Here is a 22,331-nt window from a genome sequence, read left to right on the forward strand (position 1 = left end):
GACATGTGGAATCCCTACTGTGCTAATAGCCCATCAATTACAGTGAGAAAACACTCACCGACCCCCACCCCATTTATAGGCACTGATAGAGTCTGCTGCCTAGAGAAAGGAAGGTTGGTCACTCGAGTTAGTATACCTGATAGGGAGAATTCTCCAGAATGGCTAATTTCCCTTACCTACTGAGTCCCTCAGCAGCTTTGCTGGATTTCTAGGTTTTATTTTTTCACTGGGTAAGAGTGTGAGCCTTTTTTCCCACTCTTACATGTGTTTTTGCTGTGTGTTGTACATTTTGTGCTCATGGACTATGGAGTCTCACCTACCCCATAGGCATTACCTTTTTACTGTGTGTCACACAGCACCTTTAGTGCAGTGACACAGGGTTGTCTTTTTAGACTTCCCACTATTAATATCCATGTGTTTCTAGGACGGACTACTGTCTCCCAAAACATGGAAGGTTGCCATTGACTTTACTAGTCTTTTTAAATGTACAGACCCGGTATAAACTATCTTGCTTAGAGTACTGGAAGGTTTAATAGTTCTCCCTTTTTGTCTGTTTCTCATGGAACATTATTTTGCTCCCCTTTCTCTAAGATTTGGCTGGTTGCAGTGGTATCTACCATTTTTCTTTTACCGCAAGCTATGAAAATAGCCTCGGTACTGAACTTTAATCCGCTGCACCCTTTTAATCTTATTTGGTTATGGTGGAATGTATTCGTCATTTCTTTTTGTAAAGATCTTTCTCATGTTTTACTATGTGCGCCAAACCAGGTTTGGTTCCTTTGTCTGCCGTCCTTTGGCAGGCTTCTGCACAGAAGCCCTCTTTAGGTGCCTGAGTGTCTGGGTGGACAGGATGTGAGGGAGGGGTTTGAGGGCCCCTGCACAGGATCTCCTTGGAGATCCAAGTCGCACTCTAGTTTGATTGGCTAGGTGACTGTTCTGCCAGGACAGCCACCCTGCTGTGTGATTGACAGCCAGGCTGTGCGAATGGGGGAAAACTGCTTAAAAACATTTCACTGGGACTTGGAAGGTAGAGTTGCCACTGGAAAGAGAAAACCAACGAGGAGCTGAAGGAAGACAACTGCTGCATCTACTGGACATCATGGTAAAGCCCTGCTGCATGTTCGAATCGCCTGAAACTGCGACAACACAGGAGATCCGCAAGGAGTCTTCTCCCCTTGAGCCTGGTGGGACCAATCAGCTCACAAAGCCCTTAGACCTCCTCTTCAGCCTGGTTGACTTTGCTGTGCTACAGGAAACCAGATAGCCAGTGAGAGAGAGTCCCTTTGTGCTTTTAAGGAGCACACCTTTTATTTGACGCTTTTCTCTGCTGCTGGCTTCTTCCCTGGGTAGCGCAGGACGATCCAGTCTTCCTCCATCTTGTCAGTCTGACAGTCACTTCAGGAACCTTGAGCCTGCAGGAACTGCCGGGAACTACCGCCTCAGCTACAGCAATCTTCTTCATCTAAGGTACTGTTAAAAGCCGGTCGTTTGTTCCGTCCGACCGCGGTGAACGTGTTTTAAATCTTTCACCTCTCGGAAGGCTTGTCCTTCTCTACTCTTTTGAATACTTTTCCTCCGACCAACTTCATTTTGAACTCTTGGCAAAGACTTAACCGCAAACTACTCTGAACTGTGTGATCCTCTGCAAAGACTCTGAACCATTAACATTGGCCCATGCCTGTTGATTTGAATCCTAGTTGTAATAAGCCTTTTCTAGATTACCTTGCCTATAACTTGTTGGTGTTGTTGTTTTTTGATAACCTTGTTCTTTCCCTCCCTTTTTAAATTGCTGGAGTGCCATTTTGCTCACACTTCATTTGGAGCTTAACTTGTCCAGAATTGATTGGGTGTTGTGTAGTGTTTTAAGATTGTGATTTTCTGCTACCTTTATACTAGTGAACTGTTTCATAACTGATGGTGTAAATAAATGTATATTCTTTTACTCAGAAACCTTGAGTCCGTTTTTGTTTGAACCATAGTAATTGCTGTCCTTTGTCTAACTTCTGATACTGCTCACTTTACTCTTGAGATAAGTCTGGCTGCCCAGCCATTGCTACCACTTTACTGTGTAGTACAGGTTTGTACGCAAGGTGAATTTTTACTTGCACTTGTAGTCTTACATGAGTGTGGTGTTCCCAAAGGGTACTGCATATGATTCTGCACAACACTGGTGTACAGTCGTGAGGATAAAGTGTAGTGATTACACTTAGTGTGCTGCTATTACTTTGGCTCAATTAACCACAAGGCTCAACACCACTAAAAGCAATTTTAATCATGTCTAATATGGAAAGCTACAGTCAGGAGACCCTTGTCAGTTACACTTGATCATTTGAAAAATCTGTGTAGAGAAATGATTCTCTCTGTCAAAGCAAACAGTCAGAATTAATTGAAAGGTTGTTAGAGAAACAAAGTATGGGGAGTGGGTCTGAAATACCTAACCCTCCAGCAATTGTGGAAAATAATGAGGATGATAATGTGTCAGATATTATTGATGAGATCGATGAGTTAGATGTGTCTCACAGCGTAGGCCCTATTGCTCCTCTGCTTGCTCAGCAACCTCAACATTTGTCCACTGGGACCCCTACAGGTCCAACACTCAGTCCTGAATTAATTGCTCTAGAAAAGATGAGGCTTGGATTGGAATTCAAATGTATTATTGCACAAACTGAACAAAAGCATCAAGAACTTAAACTCAGAGAAATGGAGATGAACCATGCACTACAAATAAAAAAGTTGTCCATTGAGAATGCTTCTCTCCAAGACTCTTCTAGGTCTTCCAGTCCTAAGAGACCATGTATGCCTAAATAAATTGTGGGTATGTATGAGGCTAAGCTTGATATTTTGGATTGGTTGGCAATGTTTGAGTATAACCATGGGATTCAAGACATTACAGGCAATCAGTTGCTTCCTTGGCTCTTATCTGGGCTGCCCACTGTTGCATCTGATGTTGTGATGGAGTTGGGGGAGGTGGATAGGATGGATTATGAGCGTGTGAAGCTATATTTAATTGCTAGATTTGGGAAGACCCTTTCCCAGTACCTTAAGATGTTTAGGACCATCAAAAAGCATGATGGTACCCATTGGGCTACCTGGATATGTGAATGTTGGAAAAACCTAGATGGTTGTGTTAATGGTTACAGAGTTAACACTTAGGAAGGTATGAGAAATCTTGTTATATTGGAGTCAATTTATGATACCTGCTCTCCTGAGCTCAGACAGCATTTGGCTGATTTTAAGGAGATAGAGCCAAAGAAATTAACTAAGGCTGCTGACTTGTGGGTTGCCAACAGGGCTATTCACAATGATTCTGGGACAACCCAGAAGAAGGATGAGGGAAAGCAGCCAAAGAAAGATAACAAGGAGAATTTTAATACCTCCTATCCAAAAGAGGGCCCCAAACAGAATATGGGTAAGCCACAAGGAAAACTGAATCAGGCTGGTGTACCATCTGGACCCAAACCAAATGGAGGTCAGAACAAGCCCCCATTCATCAAAACATTTGGGAAATGTTATGTTTGTGGGTCAACTGACCATGTGAAACGGGATCCCAGATGCAAGGGTAAACCTCCACAATGTCTCCTCAGCCTTCTCCCAAGAGGAAGAAGTACCTATGGCAAGTGGAAACTTTCACCTACTGGCTGATGAACCCATGAGAGTCTCAGCTAGTGTTTCTTTCGTGTCCCTGGTATTGTCGGAACAACAGAATTTAGATGTCTATAATTCCATCCCAGATAATACTAAAGAGTATAATAAAGATAGTGTTCTTGTGAATGGCCAGGAGACTCCTGCCATCAGAGACACTGGAGACAGCATAACTGTGGTTGATGAATCATTTTCAAGGTAGAGGATGTTGCTAAGGCACCTAACCTAGCTGGAGGCCCTGTGAAAATGCTTCCGCAGTTGCCAGCTCTAATATAGTGCAATGACATGACTGTCAAGATACCTGTTAGTGTGCAGAGTGAAGTGCCTGGGAGAGTCATGTTGGTTAATGACTTGAAAACTCTTGGAGTTGTGTGTAGCACCCCCAGGCCTCCCAGTAAAAGGAGACAGGCGCTCACTAGGCCTGCAAGGGAGAGAACCATAAGAGGCTCTCCAGGGGACTTCATAGAGGAAACTATCACCCACAGTCCACAGTACTTGCTCACTGCTATTTCAAGAAAGAAAGAGGCAAAGGGGAACCCTAAGACCTCACAGATGAAAACAGATAGCACCCCTTTGCTACCAACAAGGACATCCCCAAGATTTTCCAAAGTCACACCTGTGACTCCTCCACCTGCTGAGGCTGAGTTTGAGGTACAGCCCTGTGTGGTTGATCCAGTCTCTTAGGAATCAGATCTGGAAGAAGACATTACTCTAGCTGGAGATCTGGACTTCAGCAGAGGACAAAGTGAGTGTCCTCCTCTGGAAGGTGTTCGACAACAGGCAGCTTCTCAGCTTGATGGGCAAGAATCTGGGAAGCATAGGTTGCACTGGGAAGATGGCCTCTTCTACAGTGAACTGACTGATTCTACTTGTAGTGCTCCTAGAACACAGTCTATAGTTCCTTCAGTTGGCCCATGAGATATGTTGGCTGGTCATTTGAGTTTCAAAAAGACTACGGAAAGGCTCTCTTTATACTTGTACTGGCCTAAGATAGGTGCAGAAGTTGACAAATTTTGTAGGAGCTGTCACACTTGCCAAATCTCTGGCTAGAGTGGAGCAAAGCATGTGGCACTGTTGGTGCTTCTCCCAGTGGTGGGAGTTCCTTTTGAGAGGGTGGACATCAACATTGTTGGTCCCCTTGACCCTCTCACATCTTCAGGAAACAGGTTTATCCTGGTTGTAGTAGACCATGCTACTAGATATCCTGAGGCAAAACCTATGAGAACTTTTACGGCTCAGGCTGTGGCTAAGGCTCTACTTGGTATTTTTACCAGAGTTTTACCAGAGTACTGTTTCCTAAGGAAGTGATATCCGGCAGGGGATCCAGTTATATGACCCACTATATGCAAGCCATGTGGAAAAACTGTGGTGTCACTTACAAGTTCTCTACAGCCCACCATCACAAACAAATGAACTGGTTGAGAGGTTTAATCGTAGTATGAAGAGCATGATAGGTGTTTTAGAAGAACCCCTTAAAAGAAAGTAGGGCCTTCTACTGCCATGCCTTCTCTTTGCATATAAAGAAGTCCCTCAGGAGGAAGTTGGATATAGTTCCTTTGAACTTCTTTATGGCCATCCAGTCAGAGGTCCTTTGGCCCTCATTAAGGAGGAGTTGGAGAGTGCTTCTTCCCCCAAGCCAGTCAGAGTGACAGGCTATGTGATAGGTCTCCGGAGGAGAATGTCACACATGATGGTATAAGCTAGTGATAACTCGAAAGCAGGTCAGGCTCTGGTCAAACATTGGCATGACCAGAAAGTCAACATGGTTGAGTTCGCTCAAGACCAGCTTGTGCTAGTTATGGTGCCAACAAGGAGGAGGGCCTTGCAGGTCAAATGGATAGGACCCTTCAAGGTTGTGCGAAAACCTGGAGAGGTGAACTATCTGGTGGACTTAGGCAGACCTAAGGAGGATCCTAGAGTCTTTCACACCAACAGTTTGAAGTCATATGTCTCGAGACCAGAAGTGCGAGCTTTGCTTCTAGCTTCAGCTCAAGAGGAGGAGTGTGAACCTCAACATGACCTACGCAGAGGCCAAACTTTGGATGAGAAAATAGAAGGAGTTAATCGCTCTTCTAATATGACATCTGAACAACAGGAGAAGTGCAAGTTTCTGTTAAATCAGTTTGCCTCCTTGTTTTCACTTTCACCAGGCTTGACCCCTTGGGGCCAGCATGAAATTCTAACTGTTGACTGTTTACCTGTGAAAAGCAGAGGTTACAGAATGTCAGAATATGTAAGAATCAACGTAAAGGAGGAGGTCGACAAGATGCTTGATCTCTGGATTATAGAGCCATCTACAAGTCCATGGTCTGGTCCAGTTGTTCTAGTACCAAAGGTAGGATCCAAGGAGTTGAGATTCTGTGTGGACTATAAAGCTCTAATTGCAGTCACAAAGACTGATGCCCATCCTTTACCAAGGACAGATGAACTGGTGGATAAACTTGGTGCAGCCAAGTACCTCAGTAAATTTAATCTGATGTCAAGCTATTGGCAAGTAGCCCTGACAGACCATGCCAAGGAGAAAACTGTGTTTTCGACCCAAGCAGGACTCTACCAGTTTAAGGTTATGCATTTAGGATTAAAGAATGCACTTGCTACATTTCAGAGGATGGTCAATCAAGTTCTCAATGTGATGGATGACTTCTGCATGGCATACTTGGATGACATTGCAGTGTTCAGCCCTAGTTGGAAAGTACATGTTGATCACTTGGGATATATATTGCAGGCTCTTGTGCAGGCCCACCTGACCATAAAGACAAGTAAATGTCAAATTGGTCAGAGCAAAGTGTTCTACCTTGGTCATGAGGTAGGAGGAGGTCAGATAAGGCCATTGCCTAGCAAAGTAAAAGCTGTACAAAACTGGCCACCCCTACTACTCAAACCCAGGTGAGAGAGTTCCTAGGTCTCACTGGGTACTACAGGAATTTCAGAGAGAACTATGGGACCATAGCTTCTCCCTTAAATATAGTCTCCTCTCCAAAATTCCCTAAAAAGGTTAGATGGAATGAGGAGTGCACTCAAGCCTTTGAAAACCTGAAGAAAGCCATTTGTCAAGCTCCAGTCCTAAGAGCTCCTGATTATCACCAACCCTTCATTGTGCAGACAGATGCATTCAATACAGGTATAGGTGCATTCCTTAGTCAACTGGATGAGAAAGGTAGGGAACACCCCATTTGCTTCATCAGCAGGAAGCTGAAGGGACCAGAAACAAGGTGGGCAAGCATAGAGCATGAATGCTTTGCTATTGTGCGGTCTCTGAAGAAGTTTAGACCATACTTGTATGGATCTACTTTTGTGATTCAGACAGACCACCAACCCATGGTCAATGCAAATGAAAGAGGAGAACCCAAAACTACTAAGATGGTCAATCTGCCTGCAAGAGTTTAATTTCACCATTGAGCAAAGGTCAGGATGTCACCACCAATATGCTGATGGTCTCTCTAGGATGTTTTCAAACGACTAGAGTGAAGAGATTCATCCAGGAGTGGATTAAATCCTCCTGTCCCTAAGTCAGGGGGGGGGCGAGTGTTAGGGAGAATTCGCTAAAATTGATAATTTCCCTTACCTACGGAGTCCCTCAGCAGCTTCGCTGGATTTCTAGGATTTATTTTTTCACCAGGTAAGAGTGTGAGATTTTTTTCCCACTCTTACATGTGTTTTTGCTGTGTGTTGTACATTTTGTGCTCATGGACTATCGAGTCTCACCTACCCCATCCATAGGCATCATCTTTTTACCCTTTGTCACACAGCACCTTTAGTGCAGTGACACAGGGTTGTCTTTTTAGACTTAAACTCCATTTTCTGGGACTGACTACTGTCTCCCAGAACATGTAAAGTTGCAATTGACTTTACTAGTCTTTAAATGTACAGACCCAGTCCAAACTATCTTCCATAGAGTACTGGAAGGTTTAATAGTTATCCCTTTTTGTCTGTTTCTCATGGACTTTATTTTGTTCCCATTTCTCTAAGATTTGGCTGGTGGCAGTGGTATCTTCCATTTTTATTTTACTGCAAGCAACGAAAATAGCCTCAGTACTGTTAGAGGCTATTGTGGTAGCCTCAAACTTTAATCTGCTGGACCCCTTTTAGTTTTATTTGGTTCTGGTGGGATTTATTCGCCATTTCTTTTTGTAAAGGTCTTTCTCGTGGTATACTCTGCGTGCCAAACCAGGTTTGGTTCCTTTGTTGACTGTCCTTTGGCGGGCTTCTGCACAGAAGCCCTCCTTAGGTGCCTGAGTGTCTGGGTGGACAGGATGTGAGGGAGGGGTTTGAGGCCCCCTGCACAGGGTCTCCTTGGAGACCCAAGTCGCACTCTAGTTTGATTGGCTAGGTGACTGTCCTGCCAGGACAGCCACCCTGCTGTGTGATTGACAGCCAGGCTGTGTGAATGGGGGAAAACTGCTTATAAACAGGTCTCTGGGACTTGGAAGGCAGAGTCGCCACTGGAACGAGAGAACCAATGAGGAGCTGAAGGAAGACGACTGCTGCATCTACTGGACATCCCGGTGAAGCCCTGCTACAGCTCCGAATCACCTGAAACTCTGATGACAGAAGAAATCCGCAAGTAGTCTTCTCCCCTTGAGCCTGGTGGGACCAACCAGCTCACAAAGCCCTTGGACCTCCTCTTCAGCCTGCTCGAATTTGCTGTGCTACAGGAAACTGGATAGCCAGTGAGAGGGAGTCCCTTTGTGCTTTTAAGGAGCGCACCTTTTATTTGACACATTGCTCTGCTGCTGGCTTCTTCCCTGGGTAGCTCAGGACACTCCAGTCTTCCTCCATCTTGTCAGTCCGACAGTCACTTCAGGAACCGTGAGCCTGCAGGAACAGCCATGAATTACTGCCTCAGCTACAGCATTCTTCTTCATCTTCTTCATCTAAGGTACTGTTCAAATCCGGTCATTCATTCTGCCCGACCGTGGTGAAGGTGTTTTAAATCTTTCACCTCTCCGAAGGCTTGTCCTTCTCTACTCTTTTGAATAATTTTTCCTCTGACCAACTTCGTCTTGAACCCTTGGCAAAGACTTAACTGCAAACTTCTCTGAACTGTGTGATCCTCTGCAAAGACTCTGAACCATTAACATTGGCCCAGGCCTATTGATTTGAATACTAGTTGTAGTAAGCCTTTTCTAGATTGCCCTGCCTATCACTTGTTGGTGTTGTTGATTTCTGATAACCTTGTTCTTTCCCTCCCTTTTTAAAACGCTTTAGTGCCATTTTGCTCATACTTCATTTGGAGCTTAACTTTTCCAGAATGTATTGGGTGTTATGTAGTGTATTAAGATTGTGATTTTCTGCTGCTTTATATTAGTGATCTGTTTTATAACTGATGGTGTAAATAAATGTATATTCTTTTACTCAGAAACCTTGAGTAAGTGTTTGTTTGAACCATAGTAATTGCTGTCCTTTGTGTAATTTCTGATACTGCTCACTTTACTCTTGAGATAAGTCTAGCTGCGCAGCCATCACTTCCACTTTACGGTGTAGTACAGGCTTGTACCAAATGTTAATTTGTACTTGCACTTGTAGTCTTAGAGGCCGATTCATGGAATAATTAGCGCGGCGCAAGTGGGCAAAAACGTGCGAATCGCAGTGGAATAGCGAAAATCGCAGTGCAAGTGCGAAAATCGCACTAAAAGCAGCGCACGTCGATTCATGGAAGGCCGTGCGCGAGAAAACCAGCGGATGTGCGATAAAAAAGTGCGCCGCGCACGTTGGCGCACAGGCCATCTAACAGCGTGCGCCAGGTCACAGCGAAAATCGCACAGGCCACAGCGAAATTCGCACATAGCGCGGCGCACGCAACAAAAGTAGGCGTAACACGGGCGTAACACTCGGAATGGGGAACAACTTGCAAAAACGTGGGCGTCACGGGGGAAGTACAGGGCACAAGTGCGCGGAACGCCCACACGCTCGCCTACAACACGTATTCATGGAATAGAATAGGACAAAAAAGCGCACGCTCAAACCAGCGCACAGGCACAAACACGACCGCCACAAGAAAGCAGGCGGTAGCGTCTCTGCGGCTGTAAGAAATGTGCGCCAAAAGGTGCGCCAACAAATAGCACCTATATACTGCCATGATGAATGTCCTATACTGTGGCCCTCCAGGACAAATCAAGTGCAAAGGGGTACCCACAAACACGGACACCCGCTGACAAAAAATACGTGTGCGTGTATACCGGGGTGCGCGGGAAGTCTCACACGCGATTTCAGCAGGGTACAACTTCACGGGGGAGCGGGCTACGTGTATTTCAGGGGTTCGCGTGAAGTTATTCACGCGATCGGGCCTGGGGGAGCGGGCTACGTGTATTACAGGGGTTCGCGTGAAGTTTTTCACGCGATTAGCCAGGGTACGTGTATTTCAGGGGTGTGCGGGAAGTTCCACACGTGAATAGCCTGGGCGCGTGTATTTCAGGGGTGCGCGGGAAGTTCCACACGCGAATAGCCTGGGGGCGTGTATTTCAGGGGTGCGCGGGAAGTTCCACACGCGAATAGCCTGGGCGCGTGTATTTCAGGGGTGCGCGGGAAGTTCCACACGCGAATAGCCTGGGCGCGTGTATTTCAGGGGTGCGCGGGAATTTCCACACGCGAATAGCCTGGGCGCGTGTATTTCAGGGGTGCGCGGGAATTATCACACGCGATTTGGCTTGGTACGTGTATTACAGGGGTGCGTGGGAAGTTACACACGCGATTAGGCTGGGTGGGTCCTCACAGGTGTTCCCTGTACACCCTCCACGGCCCCTGCAGGCAGCCCACAAAACAGGGGACTACCCTGCACACCTGCTCATGTCTCCCACCACCCCCACCCCCCACCATCCAGGGGCACCCTCCACCAGGCCCCCACTCATGTCTCCCACCACCCCCACACCCCCAGTCACCAGGGGCAGCCTCCACCAGGCCCCCACTCATGTCTCCCACCACCCCCACCCCCCAGCAGTGCAGGGGCAGCCTCCACCAGGCCCCCACCCATGTCTCCCACCACCCCCACCCCCCAGCAGTGCAGGGGCAGCCTCCACCAGGCACCCACTCATGTCCCCTATCACCCCCACCCCCCCGCCACCAGGGCACCCTCCACCAGGCCCCCACTCATGTCTCCCACCACCCCCACCCCCCCAGTCACCAGGGGCACCCTCCACCAGGCCCCCACTCATGTCTCCCACCACCCCCACCCCCCAGCAGTGCAGGGGCAGCCTCCACCAGGCCCCCACCCATGTCTCCCACCACCCCCACCCCCCAGCAGTGCAGGGGCAGCCTCCACCAGGCACCCACTCATTTCCCCTATCACCCCCACCCCCCCGCCACCAGGGGCACCCTCCACCAGGCCCCCACTCATGTCTCCCAATACCCCCACCCCCCAGCAGTGCAGGGGCACCCTCCACCAGGCCCCCACTCATGTCCCCTATCATCCCCACCCCCCCAGTCACCAGGGGCACCCTCCACCAGGCCCCCACCCATGTCCCCTATCACCCCCACCCCCCAGCAGTGCAGGGGCACCCTCCACCAGGCCCCCACTCATGTCTCCCACCACCCCACCCCCCAGCCACCAGGGGCACCCTCCACCAGGCCCCCACCCATGTCTACCACCACCCTACCCCCCAGGAGTGCAGGGGCAGCCTCCACCAGGCCCCCACTCATGTCCCCTATCACCCCCACCCCCCAGCCACCATGGACAGCCTCCACCAGGCCCCCACTCATGTCTCCCACCACCCCCACCCCCCAGCCACCAGGGGCACCCTCCACCAGGCCCCCACCCATGTCTCCCACCACCCCCACCCCCCAGCAGTGCAGGGGCAGCCTCCACCAGGCACCCACTCATGTACCCTATCACCCCCACCCCCCAGTCACCAGGGGCACCCTCCACCAGGCCCCCACCCATGTCCCCTATCACCCCACCCCCCAGCAGTGCAGGGGCACCCTCCACCAGGCCCCCACTCATGTCTCCCACCACCCCCACCCCCCAGCCACCAGGGGCACCCTCCACCAGGCCCCCACCCATGTCCCCTATCACCCCCACCCCCCCGCCACCAGGGGCACCCTCCACCAGGCCCCCACCCATGTCCCCTATCACCCCCACCCCCCAGCAGTGCAGGGGCACCCTCCACCAGGCCCCCACCCATGTCCCCTATCACCCCCACCCCCCCGCCACCAGGGGCACCCTCCACCAGGCCCCCACTCATGTCTCCCACCACCCCCTCCCCCCCAGTCACCAGGGGCAGCCTCCACCAGGCCCCCACTCATGTCTCCCACCACCCCCACCCCCCAGCAGTGCAGGGGCAGCCTCCACCAGGCCCCCACCCATGTCTCCCACCACCCCCACCCCCCAGCAGTGCAGGGGCAGCCTCCACCAGGCACCCACTCATGTCCCCTATCACCCCCACCCCCCAGTCACCAGGGGCACCCTCCACCAGGCCCCCACCCATGTCCCCTATCACCCCCACCCCCCAGCAGTGCAGGGGCACCCTCCACCAGGCCCCCACTCATGTCTCCCACCACCCCCTGCCACCAGGGGCACCCTCCACCAGGCCCCCACCCATGTCTCCCACCACCCCCACCCCCCAGCAGTGCAGGGGCAGCCTCTACCAGGCACCCACTCATGTCCCCTATCACCCCCACCCCCCAGCAGTGCAGGGGCAGCCTCCACCAGGCACCCACCCATGTCCCCTATCACCCCCATCCCCCAGCAGTGCAGGGGCACCCTCCACCAGGCCCCCACTCATGTCTCCCACCACCCCCACCCCCCAGCCACCATGGGCACCCTCCACCAGGCCCCCACCCATGTCCCCTATCACCCCCACCCCCAGCAGTGCAGGGGCACCCTCCACCAGGCCCCCACCCATGTCCCCTATCACCCCCACCCCCCAGCAGTGCAGGGGCACCCTCCACCAGGCCCCCACCCATGTCCCCTATCACCCCCACCCCCCAGCAGTGCAGGGGCACCCTCCACCAGGCCCCCACCCATGTCCCCTATCACCCCCACCCCCTGCAGTGCAGGGGCACCCTCCACCAGGCCCCCACCCATGTCCCCTATCACCCCCACCCCCCTGCCACCAGGGGCACCCTCCAACAGGCCCCCACTCATGTCTTCCACCACCCCCACCCCCCCAGTCACCAGGGGCAGCCTCCACCAGGCCCCCACTCATGTATCCCACCACCCCCACCCCCCAGCAGTGCAGGGGCAGCCTCCACCAGGCCCCCACCCATGTCTCCCACCACCCCCACCCCCCAGCAGTGCAGGGGCAGCCTCCACCAGGCACCCACTCATGTCCCCTATCACCCCCACCCCCCCGCCACCAGGGGCACCCTCCACCAGGCCCCCACTCATGTCTCCCACCACCCCCACCCCCCCAGTCACCAGGGGCACCCTCCACCAGGCCCCCACTCATGTTTCCCACCACCCCCACCCCCCAGCAGTGCAGGGGCAGCCTCCACCAGGCCCCCACCCATGGCTCCCACCACCCCCACCCCCCAGCAGTGCAGGGGCAGCCTCCACCAGGCACCCACTCATGTCCCCTATCACCCCCACCCCCCCGCCACCAGGGGCACCCTCCACCAGGCCCCCACTCATGTCTCCCACCACCCCCACCCCCCAGCAGTGCAGGGGCACCCTCCACCAGGCCCCCACTCATGTCCCCTATCACCCCCACCCCCCCAGCCACCAGGGGCACCCTCCACCAGGCCCCCACCCATGTCCCCTATCACCCCCACCACCCAGAAGTGCAGGGGCACCCTCCACCAGGCCCCCACTCATGTCTCCCACCACCCCCACCCCCCAGCCACCAGGGGCACCCTCCACCAGGCCCCCACCCATGTCCCCTATCACCCCCACCCCCCAGCAGTGCAGGGGCACCCTCCACCAGGCCCCCACCCATGTCCCCTATCACCCCCACCCCCCCGCCACCAGGGGCACCCTCCACCAGGCCCCCACCCATGTCCCCTATCACCCCCACCCCCCATCAGTGCAGGGGCAGCCTCCACCAGGCCCCCACCCATGTCCCCTATCACCCCCACCCCCCCGCCACCAGGGGCACCCTCCACCAGGCCCCCACCCATGTCCCCTATCACCCCCACCCCCCAGCAGTGCAGGGGCACCCTCCACCAGGCCCCCACCCATGTCCCCTATCACCCCCACCCCCCCGCCACCAGGGGCACCCTCCACCAGGCCCCCACTCATGTCTCCCACCACCCCCACCCCCCCAGTCACCAGGGGCAGCCTCCACCAGGCCCCCACTCATGTCTTCCACCACCCCCACCCCCAGCAGTGCAGGGGCAGCCTCCACCAGGCCCCCACCCATGTCTCCCACCACCCCCACCCCCCAGCAGTGCAGGGGCAGCCTCCACCAGGCACCCACTCATGTCCCCTATCACCCCCACCCCCCCGCCACCAGGGGCACCCTCCACCAGGCCCCCACTCATGTCTCCCACCACCCCCACCCCCCAGCAGTGCAGGGGCACCCTCCACCAGGCCCCCACTCATGTCCCCTATCACCCCCACCCCCCCAGTCACCAGGGGCACCCTCCACCAGGCCCCCACCCATGTCCCCTATCACCCCCACCCCCCAGCAGTGCAGGGGCACCCTCCACCAGGCCCCCACTCATGTCTCCCACCACCCCCACCCCCAGCCACCAGGGGCACCCTCCACCAGGCCCCCACCCATGTCCCCTATCACCCCCACCCCCAGCAGTGCAGGGGCACCCTCCACCAGGCCCCCACTCATGTCCCCTATCACCCCCACCCCCCCAGTCACCAGGGGCACCCTCCACCAGGCCCCCACCCATGTCCCCTATCACCCCCACCCCCCAGCAGTGCAGGGGCACCCTCCACCAGGCCCCCACTCATGTCTCCCACCACCCCCACCCCCCAGCCACCAGGGGCACCCTCCACCAGGCCCCCACCCATGTCCCCTATCACCCCCACCCCCCAGCAGTGCAGGGGCACCCTCCACCAGGCCCCCACCCATGTCCCCTATCACTCCCACCCCCCCGCCACCAGGGGCACCCTCCACCAGGCCCCCACCCATGTCCCCTATCACCCCCACCCCCCAGCAGTGCAGGGGCACCCTCCACCAGGCCCCCACCCATGTCCCCTATCACCCCCACCCCCCCGCCACCAGGGGCACCCTCCACCAGGCCCCCACTCATGTCTCCCACCACCCCCACCCCCCCAGTCACCAGGGGCAGCCTCCACCAGGCCCCCACTCATGTCTCCCACCACCCCCACCCCCCAGCAGTGCAGGGGCAGCCTCCACCAGGCCCCCACCCATGTCTCCCACCACCCCCACCCCCCAGCAGTGCAGGGGCAGACTCCACCAGGCACCCACTCATGTCCCCTATCACCCCCACCCCCCCAGTCACCAGGGGCACCCTCCACCAGGCCCCCACCCATGTCCCCTATCACCCCCACCACCCAGCAGTGCAGGGGCACCCTCCACCAGGCCCCCACTCATGTCTCCCACCACCCCCACCCCCCAGCCACCAGGGGCACCCTCCACCAGGCCCCCACCCATGTCTCCCACCACCCCCACCCCCAGCAGTGCAGGGGCAGCCTCCACCAGGCACCCACTCATGTCCCCTATCACCCCCACCCCCCCAGTCACCAGGGGCACCCTCCACCAGGCCCCCACCCATGTCCCCTATCACCCCCACCCCCCAGCAGTGCAGGGGCACCCTCCACCAGGCCCCCACTCATGTCTCCCACCACCCCCACCCCCCAGCCACCAGGGTCACCCTCCACCAGGCCCCCACCCATGTCTCCCACCACCCCCACCCCCCAGCAGTGCAGGGACAGCCTCCACCAGGCACCCACTCATGTCCCCTATCACCCCCACCCCCCCAGTCACCAGGGGCACCCTCCACCAGGCCCCCACCCATGTCCCCTATCACCCCCACCCCCCAGCAGTGCAGGGGCACCCTCCACCAGGCCCCCACTCATGTCTCCCACCACCCCCACCCCCCAGCCTCTAGGGGCACCCTCCACCAGGCCCCCACCCATGTCTCCCACCACCCCCACCCCCCAGCAGTGCAGGGGCAGCCTCCACCAGGCACCCACTCATGTCCCCTATCACCCCCACCCCCCGCCACCAGGGGCACCCTCCACCAGGCCCCCACTCATGTCCCCTATCACCCCCACCCCCCCAGTCACCAGGGGCACCCTCCACCAGGCCCCCACCCATGTCCCCTATCACCCCCACCCCCCAGCAGTGCAGGGGCACCCTCCACCAGGCCCCCACTCATGTCTCCCACCACCCCCACCCCCAGCCACCAGGGGCACCCTCCACCAGGCCCCCACCCATGTCCCCTATCACCCCCACCCCCAGCAGTGCAGGGGCACCCTCCACCAGGCCCCCACTCATGTCCCCTATCACCCCCACCCCCCCAGTCACCAGGGGCACCCTCCACCAGGCCCCCACCCATGTCCCCTATCACCCCCACCCCCCAGCAGTGCAGGGGCACCCTCCACCAGGCCCCCACTCATGTCTCCCACCACCCCCACCCCCCAGCCACCAGGGGCACCCTCCACCAGGCCCCCACCCATGTCCCCTATCACCCCCACCCCCCAGCAGTGCAGGGGCACCCTCCACCAGGCCCCCACCCATGTCCCCTATCACTCCCACCCCCCCGCCACCAGGGGCACCCTCCACCAGGCCCCCACCCATGTCCCCTATCACCCCCACCCCCCAGCAGTGCAGGGGCACCCTCCACCAGGCCCCCACCCATGTCCCCTATCACCCCCACCCCCCCGCCACCAGGGGCACCCTCCACCAGGCCCCCACTCATGTCTCCCACCACCCCCACCCCCCCAGTCACCAGGGGCAGCCTCCACCAGGCCCCCACTCATGTCTCCCACCACCCCCACCCCCCAGCAGTGCAGGGGCAGCCTCCACCAGGCCCCCACCCATGTCTCCCACCACCCCCACCCCCCAGCAGTGCAGGGGCAGACTCCACCAGGCACCCACTCATGTCCCCTATCACCCCCACCCCCCCAGTCACCAGGGGCACCCTCCACCAGGCCCCCACCCATGTCCCCTATCACCCCCACCCCCCAGCAGTGCAGGGGCACCCTCCACCAGGCCCCCACTCATGTCTCCCACCACCCCCACCCCCCAGCCACCAGGGGCACCCTCCACCAGGCCCCCACCCATGTCTCCCACCACCCCCACCCCCCAGCAGTGCAGGGGCAGCCTCCACCAGGCACCCACTCATGTCCCCTATCACCCCCACCCCCCCAGTCACCAGGGGCACCCTCCACCAGGCCCCCACCCATGTCCCCTATCACCCCCACCCCCCAGCAGTGCAGGGGCACCCTCCACCAGGCCCCCACTCATGTCTCCCACCACCCCCACCCCCCAGCCACCAGGGTCACCCTCCACCAGGCCCCCACCCATGTCTCCCACCACCCCCACCCCCCAGCAGTGCAGGGACAGCCTCCACCAGGCACCCACTCATGTCCCCTATCACCCCCACCCCCCCAGTCACCAGGGGCACCCTCCACCAGGCCCCCACCCATGTCCCCTATCACCCCCACCCCCCAGCAGTGCAGGGGCACCCTCCACCAGGCCCCCACTCATGTCTCCCACCACCCCCACCCCCCAGCCTCTAGGGGCACCCTCCACCAGGCCCCCACCCATGTCTCCCACCACCCCCACCCCCCAGCAGTGCAGGGGCAGCCTCCACCAGGCACCCACTCATGTCCCCTATCACCCCCACCCCCCGCCACCAGGGGCACCCTCCACCAGGCCCCCACTCATGTCTCCCACCACCCCCACCCCCCCAGTCACCAGGGGCACCCTCCACCAGGCCCCCACTCGTGTCTCCCACCACCCCCACCCCCCCAGTCACCAGGGGCAGCCTCCACCAGGCCCCCACCCATGTCCCCCTGCCCCCAGGTCCTGACGATACACAATCATGGCAGTAATGGGCAGCATACCCAGCACAAACACCCAGGCAAGGATTGCATCCACCCACATAGTGAATGCAATTACATGACACAACCCCAATGGCAAGTATGTAAATGAACACATGTCCGTCACACACACATACACAATGGCTGCAAGTGAATGTCAAAACCCATATCATGACATGTATGAAACCAAAGACAAAATAACACAAGTGGAAGTAAAAATAAAAAATGTATTAAAGATTAAAAATAAGTAAACAAATCAAACATACAACTATGTGGATAACAAAATAAATGGTCCATGTTGGAGAACAAAAGTAAAAATCAAAAAACGAAAAAGGAATACAAAAACAAATGTTGACCAAAGCAATATCAAGTAGAAGCAAATGAATGAAAAACCATTTCCACATGGTGAACACAATAATGAAAAAAAGAAAATGTTCCTTCAAAAAACAAACTAAATACAGGAATGTACCAGGGTCCATGAGCCCAACACCATAAAGGAAACCTACTACTACCTAATGAAAAAAATATATACAAAAAAGTGGCCATTGTCCGAGCGGTCCAAAATAATAAAAACAAATAAAGGAAACCTAACACTAACTAACTATATAACTATATACAAAGGCAGCGGGCAAGTCCTGCAGCTCACTTGTTGATGTTGCTGGCCAGGGCATCATCGAACTCCATGTCGATGTCCTGGAGGCGGGACTCTGTCCTGGCCCCGAGGTCTCGCAGGGATAACCCCATGTTCAGCTCAAACTCCCTGCGAGCTTCCTCGAGGCACTAAGCCCGCCTCAACGCCCGACGCATGGAGAACTCCGCCCTGACCATGGCGAGCCGCTCCTCTTCCGCCCGCTGCCGCTCCGCACCTATCCGCTGGACCAACTGCTCCCACACGGAAGACACCACCATCCCAGGGTTGCCCTGCCCTCCGGCCGATGCCTGCCCCTCTGATCTTGATGGCCCCGAGCCATGATGCCTCCCACGTCGAGCCCGCTGCTGCCTCCGACGCCACTGCCTCTGCCAGCACGACGGCATCCAGGCTGATGGAAACCACTGACGCCGTCGTGCACGTGCCCTGCCTGATGATGCTGTCACATCTTCCATCTGCTGGGGTCCAGTTGCTGTGTTGTCCACCCCTGCTGGACCTCCGACTCCCAACTGTGGCAGGGATGGGATCCCCACCGAGCTGGCTTGATTGGTCGGGGCAGGTCCACAGGGGGCCCTAGTGGCATCTGGGCTGGAAGACGGCAAGGAGAACGACTGGTGGATAGCCTGCACAGAGGAGGAGAGGGCCGCCACATTGGCCAACACATGCAGGAAACCCCCGAACATGGCCGATCCCAATTGGGCCACGTCGGCACGGTGCACTTCGTGATGACGTGCGTGCTCCTCCCGGGAAGCACGCACGGCATCACGAATCACAGCCGTGCGCATCGCGAACCCCAATCAGGACCTTCTCCGCACGGCCAGGGGTTCCCACGTCCGCAGGTGGAGGGGAGTCAGGTGACATGGACATCCCCTCTACCTGCAGACGGGCCTGGGACGGGGCATCCCTGCTGGTGCATGGTGGTGCACTCACAGGGTCAGGGACAGCGACATGCACAGGCCCCTCCACGGTGACCTGTGCTGCCTCCTGCCCCTGGCCCTGGACTGCACCACTTGCACCAGCAGGGATGCCCCCACCAGGCCCCATGTGTGCCCCAGTGGCGGCCTCCTCCTCCTCTGTGCAAACCACCAACCTGGATGGCTCCTCACCGTCTCCCACCGTAGCAGGCCCCTGTGGGGGCTCACCCACCCCTTCCGCTGCAGCCGTGGGGGCATCCCCGCCGCCTTGCTCCACAGCGCCGTCTCCGCCCTCTTCTTCACTAGCCGCTGCGTAGAGGGATACAAAGAACACAAGCATCAGGGCACTGTACAATGGTCCCCTAGACAGGAAGCAATAGCAGATGAGCACCACTGTCAAAGTACACTTCCATCATGTCCCTCCACAACACATGGGTCAGTCCAGGCAAAACACACACAGTAACAGGCATGGTGCATGCCATGGACATTTCCATGCATGTCCAATGGACTCTTGAAACATTCAATGATATGTAACTCACATGCATCATGGCTCATGCCTATCACATGCACACACTTCACCTCAGTCACATCCATCTGGCCCCAAACACACAAAACACAGCGGATACAAGGGTAATTTGGCTGCTTCACTGAATCTGTGCATTGTCACACACATGTGTCATGCATCCATGGCATGCACAAGTCACAGACACGCAGGTCAGGCACACAGACATGGCTACCATATATGTACCTGGCATCAGCACCCATCCCTCACCCCCACCCATGTCCAGGTACAGAGACTGGAATGCTCTCATGTTCAAAATCTGCATAGGGCTCCCCATGCGGCATTTGAACACATGCAACAACCATGTGGGTCACAAATCACTGGTCGCACATGCATTACCATGATGTCCCTGCACACATACATGCATACATGGCCTATGGCACACATACAGGCAAGTATCATAGAACCAGCACACCGCAACATGCCCTGTCTCACACAGTAATGCTTGGACACTTACCGCTCAACTCCAGACGGGCCTCCCTCTCAAGGATCTGGGCGTGGAGCACTGGGCGTACGCGTTCCAGGACCCTCATCTGGATGGAACTCATGCGGCCCCGGCCCCCCTCCACGAGGCGCCGGGACTTCACAAGGGTCCTGGACCTCAAGTCCTCCCAGCGCTTCTTGATCTTCAGGGCGTCGCGGGTTGCCACCCCCTCCGCGTTGATGGCAACCACACAGTCGGCCCAGATCCTCTGCCGTCCTTCCTTGCTGGCGCGGGACGATCCAAAGAGGGCATCATACTGCCCCAGGACATGCTCCACCAGGACACCAACTTCGGTGGCAGTGAAGCTGGTGCCCCTCTGCCCCTCTGGCCTGGGGTTGCCACTGGTGCCAGATGTGGAAGTGCCCGATATGGCAACCCCAGAGGCAGGTGTGGGTGGGCAACTGGGTCATGGGGCTGGGCTGTGGAGCGATGTAATCCCAGTCGGGAGTCTTCAGTTCCAGCAGGGGTGGACACAGCAACTGGACCCCTGCAGATGGCTGATGTGCAGGCACCAAATGGCAGGGCACGGTGGCAGCAGGCAGGCAGGCAGGCAGGCAGCAGCAGATGGCACGTGGGAGGCTGCTCGGGGCACTGGGGGGAAGTAACTCGGCCTTCTGGGCAGGAGCGTGGTCTTCCGTGTGTTTTCGCGTGGCCAGCTTGATACGGAGTGATTTGGCACGTGAAAATCCTGCACGTCAGCGTGAAATCCGAGGAAAGGCCCTTAGCGCGTAAGCGCGTCAGCACGCATACGCGATTCTATTGGACCAGAGTCCCTCAGCGCGTAAGCGCGTCTGTGACGTGACCCGCACGGGTGTTCCCCACTCAGCACGTGATGACGGGGCACACGTGGAAATACTGCACGTCAGAGTGTCATCGCGTGTAATTGGACAAAAGTACGCGTACACGCGATTGGCCTATGTACGTGTATTTAATGGGTGCGCGGGCACTTACACACGCAAGTACGTCAGCGAACCTGTATCCCGTGGTGCGTGTGAATTTCCACACGCTATTGGACTGGGAACTGGATTCCAGGGATGCGCGGGTCACACGCTGTATCCCGTGGTGCGTGTGAATTTCCACACGCTATTGGACTGGGAACTGGATTCCAGGGGTGCGCGGGTCACACGCTGTATCCCGTGGTGCGTGTGAATTTCCACACGCTATTGGACTGGGAACTGGATTCCAGGGGTGCGCGGGTCACACGCTCGCCTAGAACACGCGCAAAGCATACATTTGCGCACTTTAACAATAACAAGCTCAGACGCCAGGATGAACATACCGTTCCTAGCAGCAGTGGCAGTGGGCTACCAAAGGAGGAGGAGGAGGATAGTCAGGGCCAGAATATTCACACCCAGAACCAGCCTTTTCGGGATGCCTGATGACCAGGTGTATGGGAGGTATAGGTTTCCACCACACATTATACTGGACCTGGTGAGTGAGTGGGAGGATGACCTCACATCATCCACCCTGTGCTCCCAAGCACTCAGCCCCCTGGAGAAGGTCCTCAATGTACTGCACTTCTTAGCCACTGGATCATTTCAGCGGACAAGTGCCATAGTGGGTGGGGTGTCACAGGCCATCCAGTCACGCTGCCTACACCAGGTCTTGAACATCATGACTGCACGCCCATCAGTCCGCAGGCACATATACCTGCCCAGAACACCTGCAGAAAGGCATGCTGCCGCCCTGTATTTTTACGGTGTGGCACGATTCCCCAAAGTGCTAGGTGCCATCGACTGCACCCATGTGGCTCTACGTCCCCCCAGGGCATCTGAACACATCTATAGGAACCGCGAGCACTGGCATTCCATCAACGTGCAGGTAGCATGTAATGCCAAGGGAATCATCACCTCAGTATATGCCAACTATCCCGGCTCCACCCACGACAGCTTCATTTACCGAATGTCCACCCTAAGCCGGGACCTACAAGCTGGGCGGCATGGCGATACATGGCTGCTTGGTGAGTATGTATGCCACTGCACATGCATGCATGTTGGATACTGAGCAAGGTCACAACTCCACCAATGATACCAATCACCACCTCCACAGGGGACAGTGCCTACCCTCTCAGCCCCCACATGATGACGCCAATTCGGAACCCCACCACACCACCCGAGGTAAGATATAACACAGCCCACATTACGACCCGGGGCATAGTGGAGCGCACATTCGGCGTGCTA

Source organism: Ambystoma mexicanum, chromosome 4q (genome assembly GCF_040938575.1).
Source record: "Ambystoma mexicanum isolate Mex_15411 chromosome 4q, UKY_AmexF1_1, whole genome shotgun sequence".
NCBI lineage: Eukaryota > Metazoa > Chordata > Amphibia > Caudata > Ambystomatidae > Ambystoma > Ambystoma mexicanum.